This window comes from Furipterus horrens, unplaced genomic scaffold (assembly GCF_987537825.1).
Source record: "Furipterus horrens unplaced genomic scaffold, mFurHor1.1.pri manual_scaffold_19, whole genome shotgun sequence".
NCBI lineage: Eukaryota > Metazoa > Chordata > Mammalia > Chiroptera > Furipteridae > Furipterus > Furipterus horrens.
Genome location: NW_028327189.1, coordinates 2576083 through 2594156, shown reverse-complemented (window position 1 = coordinate 2594156; position 18074 = coordinate 2576083). Strand labels below are relative to the sequence as shown.

At 40.2% G+C, this 18074-nt stretch overlaps 1 non-coding gene across 1 annotated transcript; it reads left to right on the top strand.

The window, feature by feature from the left end:
* Positions 1–12442: 12442 nt before the first annotated feature.
* LOC149990283 (small nucleolar RNA SNORA42/SNORA80 family) lies at positions 12443–12579 on the top strand. The gene has a single exon (XR_016508875.1). It is a non-coding gene; the product is annotated as a small nucleolar RNA SNORA42/SNORA80 family (small nucleolar RNA).
* Positions 12580–18074: the final 5495 nt, after the last annotated feature.

The window sequence follows — 18074 nt, the reverse complement described above, 5'->3', positions numbered from 1 at the left end:
CTTTCTTTAATAACATAAATCATATTTTCTGAGCATGACTTAAGGAGGAAAACTTAAAGTTAATTAAAAAACTATATATTTGGGAGATCATAATCAGAAAATTGATTTTTGCATACATATTAGCAAGCATATACTTCATTTAAATATATGGGAAACAAGCACTGTTTTAAAACTTGCCCAAAAGAGAGAAATAAAACTAGGAATCAGGATTTATGAAGTATAAATATTGAGTAAATTACACTCATTAGTATTTTAACAGATAAAAGATTGCTAAACTTGTTCAATATGTGGTGTTATTGTTTTAAGGAATGGAAAATTATTTTTGCGTATTCACTGGATTTTTTTTTTATTACAACTAAATTTTTCAGCTATGAATTCTCCCAGGAATCTCATGATCTTACTTTCCTTTTTTATTTTTTGTTAATGTAATTATTGATTATATTGTTACAATAGTTTCAATTTTCTCCCCTTTACTCCCCTCCACTCAGCATCTCCCTCCCCCAACAATACCCCCCCCAAGTCCATACTCATGGTTCGTAAAAAATAACTATCCTTCCCTCTCAGATATTAAGACCCTTTGTAATCTTGTAAAGAACAATGGGCGAAGGTCTCAAGCTCCTCTAGCTGCTTCAAGCTGGACATGGTCGTCATCCTACCTACCCTTGGGTCCAGAAAACCCTAATAATAGTGGGGTTGTGGAGGGGAGGGTGGCCTTCCCACATGGGGAAGGATCATGCAGACTCCAGGTCAGTTGGCGGTCTCCGGACAACGGCGTGCTTGGTTTAACAGGCTGGCATCCTTGTTGTGTTCTGGGGCAACAGATTTGGCGAAAAGGGTTAAAAGACATCATTCAATCCATAACTACTAGATGACAAAAGGCAGGGATTAATTTTTCAATGTTCCACAATAGGAGAAAGGAAAAAAAGGGGGGGGGGGCTTCTTGGGAGGAAGGTGTGCTAGGCACATCTCACCTGTCCAAAACCCTTTTGCCCATTATACTTAGTTTGGGCTGAGGGAAATAGTTTAGGTTTTCACCCTCTCAGACCTCGGGCCGTTTCTGTCCAAGCCATTAGGATAGAAAAGAGAAACCCGTTTTAAAATGAAGCCCACAGACCACCCCATTCTTCACCAACCCAGCCATTTAGTTTAGCCAAACCGTTGACTCTCAGGAGACAGCACTGCAGAGAGGATTAAGTGAGGCTTACACGTACAGACAATCACTCAGGTAATGCGATCATAGGCTTATGTCCTTTGAAAACAGAAAACACATGTTAATTTATGTAACATAACCCACAAACAAGTCTCTTATTCTGTAAAACTGTCTTATTGGGAAGACATCCAGTTGCAAGGCACTTGACATTCTACTTGCCTGCAACTTGAATATCTTTGAGGATATCACAGACATGGTTTAATTTTCAAGTGAAACCATATTTTAAATGAAAAGAAACTTTTAAGACGGTTAGTTGCCCTACTTTATAGTCTACTACTGATCATTGTGATTTTTCTGGAATAGTGATTTTTCTCCCTAAGATTACCCTCCTTGTCATTAAAGGGACTAAATTAAGTCCATTTTTAATTTATCCTGTTCATTTGCATAAACATAGCAAGAGCAGCAAATGATCACTTAGGATCTTTAGTTCTGCTTTGCTGGAACTTACACAGGAACATTTAGGGTGACCCTCAGTCTGCTCTTCAGGGCACAGAAGCTGGGCCACATACCTGGCATTCATCCTTGCCTGTACACACCTGTCCTTTCCAAGTCTTTCTGGTTTTTCATTGTGCCTTATGGTCCCTTCTAGCCATCTTTCAGGAAAACAACCTTCGTTCCTTACCTGGAAAGATTGCTGTGGACCACACAACCAACCATGGCAGCAGGCCTTTTATCTCGCGGGCTTTTATTACCTTTGAAAGTCATTCCCCGTTGCTCAGGGCTTTTTGGTAACAACCTGAGCCCAAGTATGTCTCCTTTAGGCTTGACATTCCAGTCAAAGACTTGGTCAAAAAAAAAAGAAAAAAAAAAGGAACCTCTATTAACAACTGGTCTTATTAGTTCTATGCAAAGAAACTTATGTCATTACTTACTTGTTTAGAATGCCAAACTCTGGAGGGATCAAATAGGGAGAAAAATATACAACGTGAAGGAAAATCTTTGTCCTGATATTCACTGAACTGGCATTTCCATTCTTCATATTTTCATTTTTCCCCCACTAAAAAATAAATTTTTGTTTGTTTTTCCATTACAGTTGTCTCACTTTTTTCCCCCTCTTGCTTCCCTGCACCCTGCCCCTCCCTTCCCCCACATTCAGTCCTCACGCAGTTGCCCATGTCCGTGAGTCATTTATACATGTTCTTTGACTAGACCCTTCCCCTTCTTACATCCTTCTCTCCCTCCCCCCGCCCTCCTTGTTACTGTTAGTCTACTTCTTGTTTACATAGCTCTGGTTCAATTTTGCTCATTTGTTTGTGTCGTTCAATAGTTTCCTGTAATAGGTGACAGCATAAGGTATTTTTCTTTCGTTGACTGGCTTATTTTGCTAAGCATAATTCTCTCTAGTTCCATCCATGTTGTTGCAAATGGTAGATGTCCCTTCTTTCTTTCTGCTACATAGAACTCCATTGTGTAAATGTAGCACAGTGTTTTGATCCACTCATCTACAGATGGGCATTTAGGTTGTTTCCAGCACTTGGCTATTGTAAACAGGGCTGCTATGAACATAGGGGTGCATAGGTTCTTTTGAATTGGTGTTTCAGGATTTTTCGGATATAATTCTAGCAATGGAATTGCTGATTCAAAAGGCAGTTTCATTTTTAGTTTTTTTAAGGAAATTCCAAACTGTTTTCCATAGTGGCTGCACCAGTCTGCATTCCCACCAGCAATGCACCAGGGTTCCCGTTTCTCCGCATGCTCTCCAGCACAAGTTGTTTGTTGATTTGTTGATCATGGCCATTCTGACTGGTGTGAGGTGGTATCTCATTGTGGTTTTTACTTGCATCTCTCTGATGACTAATGATATTGAGCATTTTTTCATGTGTCTATGGACCTTCTGTATGTTCTCTTTGGAGAAGTGTTTGTTCAGGTCCTTTGCCCATTTTTTAATTAGGTTGTCTGTCTTCTTGGTGTTGAGTCGTATGAGTTCTTTATATATTTTGGAGATCGATCCCTTGTCTGAGATGTCATTGGCGAATATATTTTCCGATATGGTTGGTTTCCTTTTCATCTTGCTGATGTTTTCTTTAGCTGAGCAGAAACACTTTAGTTTAATGTAGTCCCATTTCTTTATTCTTTCCTTTATTTCTCTTGCCTTAGGAGATACATCAGTGAAAATGTTGCTACGTGGGATATCCGAAATATTCCTGCCTATTTTTTAATCTAGGACTTTTATGGTGTCACGGCTTACATTTAAGTCTTTGATCCATTTTGAGTTTATTCTGGTGTGTGGTGTAAGTTGGTGGTCTAGTTTCATTTTTTTGCATGTCACTGTCCAGTTCTCCCAACATTATTTGTTGAAGAGGCTCTTTTCACTCCATTTGATGTTCTTTCCCCCTTTGTGAAATATTAGTTGACCATATGAACCTGGGTTTATTTCTGGGCTCTCTTATTCTGTTCCATTGATCTATATGTCTCTTTTTATGCCAGTACCAGACTGTTTTGATTACCGTGGCCTTGTAGTATAGTTTGATATCAGGTATTGTGATTTCTCCTACTGTGTTCTTCGTCAAAATTGCTGTGGCTATTCGGGCTCTTTTTTGGTTCCATATAAATTTTTGAAGTATCTGTTCTAGGTCTGTAAAATATGTTGCTGGTATTTTAATAGGGATTGCATTGAATCTGTAAATTGCTTTGGGTAGTATGGACATTTTAATGATGTTGATTCTTCCCATCCATGAGCATGGTATACGCTTCCATTTATTTGTATCTTTTTTAATTTCTTTCTTCAATGTTATGTAGTTTTCTGAGTACAGATCTTTTACCTCCTTGGTTAAGTTTATTCCTAGGTATTTTATTTTTCTTGTTGCTATGGTAAATGGGATTTTTCTTTCAGTTTCTATCTCCGAGTTTTTATTGGTGTATAAAAATGCCTTCGATTTCTTAATATTGACTTTGTATCCTATTTTGCCAAATTCACTTATTAGGTTGAGTAGTTTTTTTGTGGAGTCTATAGGGTTTTCTATGGACACTATCATGTCATCTGCAAATAATGACAGTTTTACTTCCTCTTTTCCAATTTGGATGCCTTTTATTTCTCTTTCTTGTCTGATTGCTGTGGCTAAAACTTCCAAGACTATGTTGAATAGGAGTGGAGAGAGCGGACATCCTTGTCTTGTTCCTGATCTCAGGGGGAATGCTCTCAGTTTTTGCCCATTGAGTATGATGTTGGCTTCAGGTTTCTCATATATGGCCTTTATTATGTTGAGGTATGCTTCCTCTATTCCCATTTTGCTGAGAGTTTTTATCATAAATGGGTGTTGTACTTTATCAAATGCTTTTTCTGCATCTATTGATATGATCATGTGGTTTTTGTCTTTCATTTTGTTTATGTGGTGTATTACGTTTATTGATATCTGAAAATTAAACCATCCTTGCATCCCTGGGATGAATCCTGCTTGATCGTGGTGTATGATCTTTGTAATGTGTTGCTGGATGTGGTTTGCCAATATTTTGTTGAGGATTTTAGCATCTATGTTCATCAGCGATATTGGCCTGTAGTTTTCTTTCTTTGTTGTGTCTTGACCTGGTTTTGGAATTAGGGTTATACTGCCTTCATAGAACAAGTTTGGGAGTCTTTCCTCTTCTTGTATCTTTTGGAATAGTCTGAGGATAGGAGTTAGTTCTTTCCTAAATGTTTTGTAGAATTCACTTGTGAAGCCATGCGGTCCTGGGCTTTTGTGTGCTGGGAGATTTTTGATTACTGCTTCAATTTCACTAGATGTTATTGGTCTATTCAGACTTTCTGCTTCTTCTTGATTCAGTTTGGGCAGACTATAGGTTTCCAGGAATTTGTCCATGTCCTCTATGTTGTCAAATTTCTTGCCATAAGTTGTTCGTAATAATTTCTTAAAATCCTTTGTATTTCTGTTGTATCAGTTGTGATTTCTCCTCTTTCGTTTCTGATTTTATTTATTTGGGTCCGCTTTTGTTCTTGATGAGCCTGGTTAAAGGCTTGTCAATTTTGTTTATCTTTTCAAAGAACCAGCTCCTACTTTTGTTGATCTTTTGAATTGTTACTTTAGACTCTGTGTCATTTAATTGTGCTCAGATCTTGATGATTTTCTTCCTTCTACTTGATCTGGGCTTTGCTTGTTGTTCTTCCTTTAGTTCTTGTAGCTGTAGGGTTAAATTTTTTATTAGAGATTCTTCTAGCTTTTTTAGGTAGGCCTGTATTGCTATGAACATTCCTCTTAGGACTGCTTTCGCTGTATCCCATAGGTTTTGGGTTGTTGTGTGTTCATTATCATTAGTTTCCAGAAACTTTTTGATTTCTTCCGTGATGTCATTGTTAACCTATTCATTATTTAATAGCATGTTATTCATTCTCCATGAGTTTGAATGTTTTTGAGTTTTTTCCTTGAGGTTGATTTCCAATTTTAAGCCATTGTGATCTGAGAAGATGCTTGATATAATTTCAGTTTTCTTGAATTTGTTGTTGTTTTGTGTCCTGCCATGTGGTCTATCTTTGAAAATGTTCCATGTGCACTTGAGAAGTATGTATATTTTGCTTCTTTGGAGTGAAAACTTCTATATATATCGACTAAGTCCATTTGATCTAGAGTGTTGATCAGTGCCTCAATATCTTTGGTGTTTCTTTGCTTCGAAGATCAGTCCATTGTTGATAATGGGGTGTTAAAATCCCCTACTATGAGTGTGTTACTGTCTATATCTTTCTGGGAGTCTTTCAAAATTTTCCTTATATATTTGTGTGCTCCTAAGTTGGGTGCATATATATTTATAAGGGTTATATCTTCTTGATGGATTTTTCCCTTAAGTATTATGAAATGCCCTTCTTTGTCTCTTTTTATGGACTTTGCTGTGAAATCTGTTTTGTCTGATAAAAGTATTGCTACCCTTTTTTTTCATGTCCGTTTGCTTGAAATACTTTTTTCCATCCCTTCACTTTCAGTCTGTGTAGATCTTTTGTTCTAAGGTGGGTCTCTTGTAGACAGCATATATGTGGGTCATTCTTTCTAATCCATTCAGCTACCCTATGTCTTTTAATTGGAGCGTTTAATCCATTTACATTTAAGGTTATTACTGATAAGTACTTATTCATTGTCATTTTCCCCCTTTGTACTCGTGTTCTTCTCTGTCTCTCTGTTTCTTTATCTTCTTAAAGCTGACCCTTTAGCTCTCTTGCATTGCTGGTTTGGTGGTGATGTATTCTTTTCGCCTTCTTTTGTCTTGGAAGCTCCTTATTTCACCCTCCATTTTGAATGAGAGCTTTGCTGGGTAGAGTATTCTAGGTTGTAGGCTTTTGTTTTTCATTGCTTGGAATATTTTTTGCCATTCCCTTCTGGCTTGTAGTGTTTCTGTGGAGAAATCTGATGATAGCCTTATTGGAGCTCCCTTGTATGTTATTAGTTGTTTCCCTCTTGCTGCTTTTAGGATTCTCTCTTTGTCTTTGAATGTTGCCATTTTAATTATGATGTGTCTTGAGGTGGGCCTGTTGGGGTTCATCTTCATTGGGACCCTCTGTGCCTCCTGGATTTGCGTGACTCTTTCTCTCCTCATGTGAGGGAAGTTTTCTGTCATTAGTTTTTCAAAGAGGTTTTCTATCCCTTGCTCTTCTCCTTCTCCTTCTGGAATTCCAATGATACGGATATTGTTACGTTTCATGTTGTCCTGTAGCTGTCTTAGAACCTCTTCAGTCTTGTTCAGTCTTTTTTCACTTTGTTGCATTGTCTGGGAGTTTTTGTGTAGGTTGTCCTCCAGCTCGCTGATCCGATCTTCTGCTTCCTCTAGCCTGCTTTTAATTCCTTCTGTGTTCGTCAATTCAGATATCGTATTCTTCATTTCCTCCTGGCTCTTATTGATAGCTTCTATGTCCTTTTTCATGCTCGTGTAATTCTCTGTGAGTTCCTTGTAGTTTTTCTGGAGTTCCCTGGAGTTTCCCTGGAGTTCTTTGTAGTTTCTGCTGAGCTCATTCAGCTTCTCCAGAATCCATCTTTTGAATTCTGTATCTGTTATTTTGCTCCCCTCTATTTCATTTAGCAGTCTCTCTGGGGATTCTACCTTTCCTTTTGATGGGGGGGTTGTTTCTCTGTCTCCCCATTTTTGTGATTCCTATTGTTTGTTGGTGCTTCTTAGAATGATCTGCACTTCCTGGATCTGCCCCTGGTAGCGTCAGAGCATGTACCAGACTGGCCCTAGGCAGCCTGTTGGAAGCTTCCAGGGATCTACTGCCTTTGTCTCTCTTCTTTAGTTGTTACTATACTCAATCTGTGATCAGCCGTCAAGCTTAAGGACCGTGCGTGTGGCTGCTTAATTCCTGTAGGCAGGACTTTTATTTCCCCTTAGTCTGATGCCACTTTGAGGGGGATGGTCTGTCTGCTGTACTGGGGCTGAGTCAGCACTGGCTGCTCCTAGCAGGAGGTTAGTGTAGCTTCCACTTACTCCTCCGCCATCTTGGATCTCTGTCTGTGTTGTCCTTGATGTTATTTGTTTAATCTGTCTGGTTGTATTTCAGCTACTCTTTGGTGGGTCTTTTTCTCTGGTTAGTTGATTGAGAGTCACTCTGCCCACCTTGTCTTGAGATCTTTTGTGAAGGTGCTGCTAAAACATAATTACACAACCCAGGCAAGAAACCCACACCCTCCAATATCTCCCCCAACTACAATCTCACTATAGTTTGCCAATGAGCCCATATTAATATACTTGTGGAGATATTGGGACTGTTATTTTGTAGGAGAAACAGATAGGTGTTGTTTTAAGTGAAGGAAGGGTGATTTTTGAGCGGGCAGTTGATAAAGTAATAATATTAGCAATTGGGATCAAGGTTATGTAAGACAGCAATTAGCATTTATACTGTATGTTTGAAAAGGAGGGGAGGGTTACAGTGTGTAGTGAGAAAGTGGAAGTGTATAGTATTAGGATTATATAATCGGTATATGCTATATGTTTAGCGTGGAAGGGAGGATAGACACAACAGACATCCAGACAGGCAGGCAGACAGACAGCCAGACATTGAAGCAGAGGGCTGAGGAGGTTAGGAGGTAGGAAACAGATTGAGAAAACTTTTTCAAGAATAAAAATGCAGAGTAGAAAATAGCAAGACAGGAACGGAGAGAGGAAAGAGAGAGAGAAAGTAGAGAAGAGAAAGGTAGGAAAGAGAACGAAAGAAGAAGGGGAGGGAGAAGAGGGGGGACTGGATTAAAAATTTTTTAAAGTATATATTATAAAGTATTAGGAGATTAAAACATGATATAAAATAGAAAGATAGAAAGAGAGAATATAGAGAGAGAGAAATAAGAAATAGGAAAGCAAGAGGATGGGGCAGGGAAAGAACACGGGGAGGGAAGGAAATCAAGAGGAAGAGGAGATACTAGGGAGGGAAAGATTGAACTTGAAGAGTTGACAAAAGATAGGATGAAGGAGAGAAATACAAGAGGGAGAGAAAGAAGTGAGGGGCTGGGGAGGAATGAGAGAAGGGCTAAGAAGGGGAGGGTGAAGGGGGAGGGGAATGCGTTAGAATTAAAATTTAAATATTAAAAGATTAGAATATAAAGTGGAATAGGTATAGAGAAAGAAAGAGAGAATATAGGGAGAGAAGGAAAAGAAGGGCAAGGGAGGAAAGAAAAACGAATGTTGACTGAAGGGGGACAAAATAAAGAAAGGAATTCAATGAAATTGAAAGTGCTTAGCGCAGAGAAAGGAGAGAGAGAGAAAGGAAACGGAGGGAGGATGAGGATAAGGGGGAGGGAAGGGGATTAGAAGAAGGGAATAGGAAGGAAAGGGAGAGAACTTTAAGTTAAAAAATTAACAAAGAATAGGGTGAAGGGGAGACATGCTAAGGGGAGAGAAGGGAGGGAAGGGGAGGGGAGAAAAGGAGAGAGAATAAGAAAGGACGGGAGGGGCAGTTAGAGAGAGAGTGAGAAATAAGAGAATGAGAGGATTTTAACTCAATTCTACTTTTAGGCCCAGTCTCTGGGTATTTTTGGTTTGTTTGTTTTTGTTTTTCCTTCCTTCCTTTCTGAGTCCGCCCCTATTCAAAATTCCATGGGTTTCAAATCTTTTCTGGTTGGTTGGCTGGCTGTGGGAAGGTCCTGCTTGATTCTGGGATTGCTAGTCTTTTATTCATGGGCCTACCACCGCTCTGCTGTGAGCTGCGTTTAGTTGTCCCCTCCTGAGGCAGCCTCAGCCCTCCTCAGGCTTGTCCAGCTACTCCTTCCCACTCTTGGTGCAGCCTGTGCCTGCCTGCAATCCCCGCCCTGCCTCCAGTCGTGTCTCTATTCCCAGGCTACAGCTTCTGCTCCCTTCCCTGTCTATATGCCTGGGCACCCTGCCTCTCTCCCTGTCTCAAGATCGTCCTTTTGTTCTGCAGGACTCTGGCACAGTCGGTCAAAGCGCCGGGCCCAGTGGCACTCTCCTGCCCAGGGCCTCTCCCCTAGTCTGGAGCTCTGCAGCGGCTTTCCTGCGTGTGCTCTTCTCCTTGCCCCAAAACTGTCTCTATTCCGAGCTACAGCTTCCGCTGGCTTCCCTGTCTATCGGCCTGCGCACTCTATCTTTCTTCCCGCCACAGCACCGTCCCTTTGTTCTGCAGGATTCTAGTGTGGTCGGTCAGCGCAGCACTCTCCTACCCAGGAGTTCTCCCCCAGTCTGGAGCTCCACAGCTGCCTTTCCCTGCGGGCCCTTCTCCCCGCCCTAAAACCGTCTCCCCTCCAGAACCACCGCCTCTGCTCTCTTCCCTACTTACACGCCCTGCGTGCTGTGCCCTATTTCTCTCCTAGCCCCAAACCCGCCTTTTGTTCAGTGGGATTCTAGCGTGATCGCTCAAAGCGCTGGGGGCATGCACTGCTCCCCTGCTCAGGAGCTCTCCCCTGGTCCAGAGTTCTGCAGCGGCTTTTCCGCGCAGGCCCGTCTCCTTGTCCCAAAACTGTCCCTTTGTTCTGTAGGGCCCTAGCGCAAGTGCTGCGCGTGCCCGGAGTGCCGAGCTTTCGGTCGGAGCTTGCAGCTGAGGAGGTTTTCCTCTAGACTCAGGTCACACAGTTTCTCCCAGTCCTGGTTGTTCACTGTTCTGTCACTCCCCTGGCTTTTTCAGCCAAATCCTCTCCCTAACTCCCTGCAAGAATTCACTTATCGGTGTGCCCCGAGCAGGGGGAGCCTCCAAGCAGCTCTCGACTAGTGAGCTCTCCGGCTTGATACTGCACACGCACCGGGTCCCGGAATGACTCAGCCTGCAGTGCGTGGTAAACCCCTCCACCCCCCTCCATGCTGCTCCCACGATCTCCTCCCTGTTCACGCTATCAGAGATCCACCCTCACTCAGTCACTCCTCTCCGCATTCGTTCCTGGAGTCTCTCCTTAACAGGAGCGAGCTGAGAACACTGCCACTACTCCACCGCCATCTTCCCCTCCTCCCCTCATGATCTTACTTTCATAGTAGGTGTCATAATTTTCTAGATGAGAACTCTTTCAGGTGGGGCAAGTGTTAAACTGAGTTTGAGGTAACACTAAGTTTGAGGTAAAGTATTTTCAGTACATAACAAATAGGGCTTTTTCATCTATTCTTTAGACTTGTTTTCTTGGTTTATTCTGCTTATATGACTTGATTCAGCTGATGTGTGGGCTGTAAGTCTCGGACAACTTCAGTAAATCATCATATAATCTTTCACTTTTATCAGTTATGAAGCCTCTTTGAGTATAATCTATTAAAAACATGATTTTATTCTAAATATTGGACGGAATTAGCACTTCTATCCCAAGAAAGCTTACTCAAGTAAGGTGGCCATCTTTGCAGTGCAGGAGAATTTCTTTTGCCTATTTCAGTTCTCTTCAGTGGTGATCTAGAGGGGAAATTAATTTAACTGCATTGTTGAACAATGATTGTTTTCTGTGTGTAAAAATAGTACACGTAGGGCATCCGTTGTCATACACGAGACTATATATTAGTACATGCATATGATGTGAAGTTGAAATTGACTCTTTATTTTTTAAATCCTCCCTTTATGATACGTTCATTGATTTCAGAGAGAGGGAAGTGGGTATGGGGGAGAGCATAGAGAGAGAAACATTTATCAGTTATATCTCAGTTGGAGATTGAACCCACAACCCAGGTGTGTGTGCTCACCGGGAGTTGAACCCACAGTCTTTTGGTGTATGGGGTGCCTCTAGCTAGCTGAGCCACTGGCCAGGACTGAAGTTGACTCTTATACTTGAAGGTTTTCAATTAGTAACTGACTTTGCAGGAAAGGTCCTAGAGTGCAATCTGTCCGTTAATGGTAGTTTTTCACTTGAACTCTTCTTTTTATTCATTGCCGGGATTCAGTGATCTGTGGCTTATTTGGTTGGCTAAGTGAACTGGTCACTTTTACCAAGCCCCTAAGTACCTGGCATCACTACCTTCTTCCCACATATATAAACTCTGTGTACTTATTGACTTGTATTTATTGACTCTGTGTCAGTTGAATAGCCATAACTTCATTTTAGAAAACACGTCCCAGAAAATTCCAGAAATATCAAAGAAGTGTTAAGGAACACAAAAAGGCTTGCAGAATATGCTGGCCATTTAGGCTGCAAAATTGGCTAACAGAATAAGTCTGTTATGATGTTACCTTTGGTTCATAAGTAATAAGGAAGTGATTTAAGTTACCTGAGTAGGGTGTGTCAGGATAGAAGTAATGCTTCAGGAACATTTGTCCTCCCGAAGATTGCATGAATGCTTCCTAACATCAGCATCAATTCTTTCTTGTAATAGGATTCCTACTCTTAATGTTTGTCTAGGAATGGCAGAAAGGAGCAAGGCAATTTAAGGAAATAGTTTTATCTCCAGAGATCAGAAAATATGAAGTGGAAATTAAATGGGGAAGAAAGAATGAACAAGACTGTATCTCAGCTAAAAGGGAGGAAAGAAAGGAAGCCGAAGTGATTTTTTTCAAGGGAAGCTGGATTTTATTCAAATGAAAATATTCATCAGACAGTCCAGCAGAAGTGGTAGAGTTTCTGAATTTTGGAAATCATCTTTTTCTACATGGGAGTTGAAGCTGTGGGAATAAAGAGAAGCAGAAGAAAAGGTGTCTGGATGCACAATCCTTGGCAAGGCTGCAGTAAGTGTAGAGGGGCGGCAGAGTAGCCTGCAGTGGGGGAAGGTGAGAAGATTAGAATGTTGCTTTTAAAAAAAAGGGAGAAAAATTTCAAAATTATCTCTTAAAATCTATAAGAAAAGCAAAGAAGGATGAATGAAAAAAGGTTATTCTGCATGTTAGACTCCTCCCTTTATTGAAAATATGGAGCATGGTAATGGATTTATGGTGGGCCCTTCTCTGTGGGCCTCTCATAATATACCCATGCCAGAGCACATTGCAACCTCGAACCATTGCCCAGCCTTCTTATCTGTGGGTTGTGAGCACTGAAGGAGGTTGTACAGTAAAAAAAAAAAAAGAAAGAAAATATGAATGACATATATAAGTTCAGGGTGTTTGGTGAAATGATTTGATATGTGTATGTATTGTGAAATGATCTTCACAATAATGTTAGGTACATGTACCTAATAGCCAGTTGTTTGTCCTAATTGACAAAATGTGTTTCCTTTGCTTATTTTTTCAACTGGATCTTTTTTCCATTGAGTTCTATGAGTTTATTACATATTTTGGATATTTATCTCACATCAGATAGATTACTTGCAAATATTTTCTTTTATTCTGTAGGTTACCATTTTTACCTTGTTCATGGCTTCCTTTGCTTGTGCAAAAAGCCTTTTATTTTGATGTACCCCGTTTTTTAATTTTCATTTTTTCTTGTTTGTGCTTTTTATGTCATCTCCAAAAATCATTGCTGAGAGTCATGTCAAGGGACGTTTTATAAAACTTTTCTTCTAGGTGTTTTAAGGTTCAGGTCTTTAATACATTTCAAGTTAATTTTTGTGAATGGTTTAAGACTGGAGTCCAGTTTTACTCTGTATATAATTACCCAGCTTTCTTACATGGTTAAAAAAGACTGTTCTTTCCCCTTTGTATTCCCAGCTCCCCTATAAAATCTTCTTTGCTGGTATGTGCATGGGTTTTTTCTTGACTCTTGATTCTTCTGTGACTCATACAAATTTTAGGATTGTATTTACTGTCACTGTGAAAAATACCACTGAAATTTTTATCGGAATTAAATCTATAGGTGGCTTTGAGTAGTATAACATTTTACAATATTAATTCTTCCTATCCATGATTGGGATACCTGCTAATTTATTTGTGTCATTTTCAGTTTCTTTCATCAAACTTTTGTAGCTTTCAGTGGACCCATTAATCTTTCAGTGTTTTTGTTTTTGTTTTTTTTTTTGGTGAAGTTGTTAGGATTTTAACATATTAAATTGTGTCATCTTCAATTACTGACAATTTTCCTTTTTCTTTTTTAATTCTGATGACTTAACAAATCATTTTATGTGTATAACCTTTATTAAGCTGATAATATCTTAACTTTGCATATATTTTACTTTGAGCCTCATATTTTATGTTTTAGTTGTAATTTACCTTTTTTATTTTGTGTGCCTTTTGACAGATCGTAGGTATAGTCATTTTTAATACTTTTGTTCTTTAACTTATACTACATACAGTTAACATTATAGTACTGGATTATTTTGACTGACTGTACACCTTTACCAGTATGCTTTGTATATTTTCGTGTTACTACTGAACTTTTAAATTTCATCGTTTATTATAAGGCACGTCTAGTGATGATTAACTTCCTTAGCTTTTGTTTGGAAAGTCTTCATCATTTTTTTGAAAATTTTTATGTATTGATATATGAAGAGAGGGGACAGGAAAGAGAAAAACATCAACTTGTTCCACTTATTTATGCATTCATTAGTTGCTTCTTGTATGTGCCCTGATAGGGTATGGAACTTGAACCTTGGCATAAGGGGACGACATGCTAACTCACTGAGATATGGGACTAGGGCCATCTTTCCTTTATTTCTGAAGGACAGCTTCACCAGTTAGGTATTCTTGGTGTCATTACTTTTTCTTTCAGCACTCTGTGTGCTGAACTGTTCTCTGCTACCTTGCAGTATTTCTACTGAAAAATTTGTTACTAGTCTGATCGTCATACGTTTGTATGTGAGAAATATTTTTCCTTTGATGCTGTTAACTTTTTTTCTTTTTCCTTAACAAATTGAACTATTATTTCAGGGATAAACATAATCTTGTCTGTCCAAAATTCCCATAGTTTTAGGAAGTTCTTAGCCATTCTTTCTTTTTTTTTTTTAATGTGTTTTATTGATTATAATATTACATTTGTGCCAATTTCCCTTCCCTCTGCTCCCCTCCACCCGGTGGCCCCCCTCCCTCCAGTTGTCCCCCCCTTTTAGATCATGTCCATTAGTTGTGCATATAGTTCTTCTCAACCTCTCTGTCTATTCCATTCCCTCCTACCATGATCCTTAATTCCTATATCATCTCCCTCCCTCTCCCCCTTCCCCCTCCCTGTTGACTTCCCCCCAATATGCTCCCCATACCTATAGTTCTTTTTCCAGTCTCGTTGCCTGTTTAGTTTGCCTTTGTTTCAATTCCCTAGCTTCTGTTGTTGTTTCTTGTGATGCAGTTTTCATTTTAGATTTCATAGTTTTGATCCTCCTTTTTCTAAACCAGTCCCTTTAACATCTGATATAATAGTGGTTTGGATCTGTTGAACTCTTTCAGTTTTATTTTGTCCTGGAAACACTTTCTCTGCCCTTCTATTCTGAATGACAGCTTCGCTGGATAGAGTATTCGTGGTTGTAGGTTTTGGATTTTCATTACTTTGAATATTTCTTGCCAGTCCCTTCTTGCCTGCAGGGTCTCCCTTGAGAAGTCAGCTGATAGTCTAATTGGGACCCCTTTGTACATAATTCTTTTCTTCTCTCTTGCTGCTTTTAAGATTCTCTCTTTATCTTTAACTCTTGACATTTTGATTATAATGTGTCTTGGAGTGGTTCTCCCTGGGTCCAGTTTTTTTGGAACTCTGTGCTTCCTGGACCTGTGAGTCTATTTCCCTCCCCAAGTCTGGGAAGTTCTCCTTTATTATATTTTCACTCAATTTTTCAAGTTCTAGTTCATCTTACTCGCTCTCTGGCAAACCAGTGATTCTTATGTTGGGCCTTTTATAGCTGTCCCAGAGGTTTCTGATCCTCTCATCGTTGCTTCCCATTTCCTCTCTCTGCATTGGTTGACTGCTTGTTCCTTCTCCATATTCCAGTTTGTTGAAATGAACTCTGGATTTTATTTCCTCACCATCTGTCTCACATGAGGTTTTCCTTTCAGTATGAGTGTTTTTCGATTCTTTCTCATCTTTTTTCAGATCTTTTGTGAATTCTGTAAGCCACCTGATAACAATGGCCCAGAACTGAGCCTCTGACAGGTTTCTTATCTGTTCATCTGTCAGGTTCTCTATCTGCTGCCTGGTGAGCTGCGCCACCGGGATTTCTATATTTGTCTGCCTCATTTTGACAGATGCGTTTTGTTTTCTTGGGCCGGCTGTCCGGGGCAGTGCCTGTGTACGCGTCACAATCCAGCGACCGGCGCCTGCCTGTCCGCGACCTATTTCGCAGCCCTGTGGCGCTTTCTTTGGGGGCGGGGGTCCAAGATGGATTCACACAGTTATTCTGCTAGGAGACCGGGATCCGTCCTCCCGCCCCCCTGGGCCTCACTGTTCGAGGCGATGTGGTGGCTGCTTTCCCCAGCGCTGGGGTCGCGAGCTGCCGGGGTTCGACTGCAGCTGAGACTGCTCTCCCTGCCGCTGTCCCAGGTGCGACCGCAAACAGCTCCGCCCCCTTTCTCTCGTCCTACCTGCCCAAAGAGCGCCGCTGGTTTATAACTTCATATGTTGGGCTTCCGTGTAGTTTTATTTTCTGGAATTTCTAGTTATCCTTTGTTTTGAAGTAGTTGTATTCCTCTCTAGTTGTAGAGGGAGACCTAGCGTGTCCGTCTAAGCCTCCATCTTGGCCGGAAGTCGCCATTATTTCTTTAAGTAAGTTTTCTGCTTCCTCTATTTGCTCACTTTTTGTGACTACAGTAATATTTAGGTTGTTCCCCTTTAATGGTATAGTTTGTGTAGGCTATCTTTACTCTTTTTCATTTTTTCTTTATTTACCCCTTGACTAAATTATATCAAAAGATCTATTTCTATGTCACAATTGCTTCTGCTTGTTCCAGTTTGTTATTGAAGCTCTTACTGCATTTTTAAAATTTCATTCCTTGTATTTTTCAGCTCCAGAATTTGATTGCTTCTATTTTATGATCTTTATCGTCCTTTGAAACTTCTCATTTTGTTACATATTATTCTGTGTTGTCTTCTAACTCTTTAATCTTCCTTTAAACAACTACTTGAAATTCTTTATGACAAATCACGGAATCTCCATTTCTTTGGGCCAGTTGCTAGAAAATTACTGTGTTCTTTTGAAGTCCTTTGTCCTTGATTTTTCATCTTCCTTGAGGTCTTATGTTATTTTCACATTTGAAGAATCAGTCACCTTCTCTAGTCTTTACTTTTTGGTTTCTGGTTCCCTTGTTAGCCCTTTTAGGGAATTTGAGTCTCTGGACATTTTCTGTAGATATGCCCTGTTCCATATATTTTGCCTGTCTTTTTATGGGAATTCTTAAAATGGGATGGCTTCTCTTCATCCCGCAAAGGCAGGCTGGGTACTAAGAGCTGCATATTCGATTTTCCAGGGCAGTGCTGGATGCCCAACTTTGTGTGCTTTCACCTAATCCCAGAATCAGGCCTACTGTTGCTGCTGTTGGCAATGTACATAAGGAACTAACCATGTACTGAGTAAGCCACAAGAAGCACTGGTGTGGTCATTGACCAATTGGGGTGATCATAGGCAAGGCATGGATTTCCTGGTGGATCTCATGGGTGGATTTTCTGTTGGAGTCATGAAGCACTTAATAGGATTGCATCCAAGAACCTGAGCTGCTGTTACTTGCCTACAGGTTGTGCTGCACACTCAGTATTCTGGATGGGATGAAAAAGAAGAGGGCCTTTTAAATAGTATCCTGCACACATGCGGAAGCTGGGGGCTCTTGACAATCTCTCACTTTTCCAGGAGAAGGATTGTTCTCTTGACAGAGTTGTGCTGCCTTGGGGGAGGGGTGATAACACTTCCTCGTTACCTGTTCCAGTGTGTCCAATCTTAAATTTTTGGGGGGGGTTTTGTAACTTTATAGGACAATCAGCATTTCTCATCTACATTAACTGTTTGTAGATTTTTAAAGTAGTGACAGGTACATAGATGACCAGTGTATAGATTTCATTTGGTGAATCTTCATCATCATTAATGTTTTCTGGACAACCACACCTGATGTGGTATGGGACATTCCTTATTTCTTTGACCCAGACAGCTTTGTTGACTCTGGTGTCAGTGAGCACATCTGGAGTTCCCGCCTCCTTCATGGCAAATCTGCAGATCTTTTTTGAGTGCCCAAGGATCACATTTCTTGAAACCCACTCCATGGATGCACTTGTGGATATTCATGGTGTATTCTCTGGTCATAACCTCTTTGGTGGCAGAATGGCTCTTCTACTACGCTTCTTTGCAGGAGCCGTTATGCCAGGCCCAAGTTGGGAAGAAAGAGCAAGAGGTATTGTTAATTTTTTTCCCCCCCTGCTTAACAGAGTACTGGAACTTCTCTGAAAGACTCTTCAGTTTCCATGGTGGAAGTCCATGGGTGATGGTCTCAGTGTTTGGGATAAGGATAATAAGAACAATAGAAAACATTCCTCTATGAGGACTCAGCTTGAACTTTATTAGAGTTAAGGAGGTTCATTTTTGTAGGGAAACTTGAAGAAACCATAAATAACATTACGTTTATTTTTATTCTTAATTGGGTTAATTTTATGAGTTTTATTTAGTTATGCTTACAACATATTTTTGCATTTATCCTTTTATTATATTTTAA